Here is an 847-nt window from a genome sequence, read left to right on the forward strand (position 1 = left end):
TGGAGTGTTGTGGGGATCGAACTACAGCAAACTGAGGCTGCCAGCATTGTGGAAGCAGCCACTTAAAGAACTGAGCTAGGGCTGGGCTAAATAAATATTTTATATATTTAAGGATAAAGACTAATTTAGCTTTCTAACTTCTCCTGAAGTCTATCTTCTATCTTTGCTCAACATTCTCCATGTTCATAGGGGATATTAAACTGAATTTAGACAAATGCTCAGAATGGACTATTTGAGTAACAACCTTCTTATGTTTTGATAAGTGCTCACGCATGTGCCGTAAGACAGAGCGTGAGCTGGAAAATAAATGAATTCTGACACATCAAAAGCATTTTCCTTTCCCTCTGATATTTTATCTGTCCATCGTCTAGATTTTGAAATACTGAAGAATGTTATCATGAATTCCAAACATAATGACGCATTTCTAGAACACAGGCACCGTTATTTGACAACATACTTGCCTTCGCGCGGTGTGCGCTGGCACTCCCCACCTCGGGTTCTCAGGAGTTACCCTCATTAAACACACGGAGGAGAGCCGGCCTCTGTCCACATAGGCCAAATCAGAAAAGCTACGACGGGGGCTGGCTAGATGGCTCAGTGGACTAAAGCACCTGTTTAGGCAGAGCACAGCGGCCGGGTTCTGATCCCGGGCGTGCCGTGCTGACCCCGCCCTCGTGGTGTGCTGAGCCAGTGATTGAGATTGGGCTTGGTGCGGGCACCTGTAATCCCAGCGTCTGATCTACATAGTGAGATCAGAAGGATTTTTTTTTTTTTTTTTTTTTTCTGACTCAAGATGCCTTCAGGGCAGGTCTGGTAAGGCTTGAGGATCTGGGGATGGAACCACAGC

The sequence above is a fragment of the Octodon degus genome, unplaced genomic scaffold (assembly GCF_000260255.1).
Source record: "Octodon degus isolate 3935 unplaced genomic scaffold, OctDeg1.0 scaffold00078, whole genome shotgun sequence".
Lineage (NCBI taxonomy): Eukaryota > Metazoa > Chordata > Mammalia > Rodentia > Octodontidae > Octodon > Octodon degus.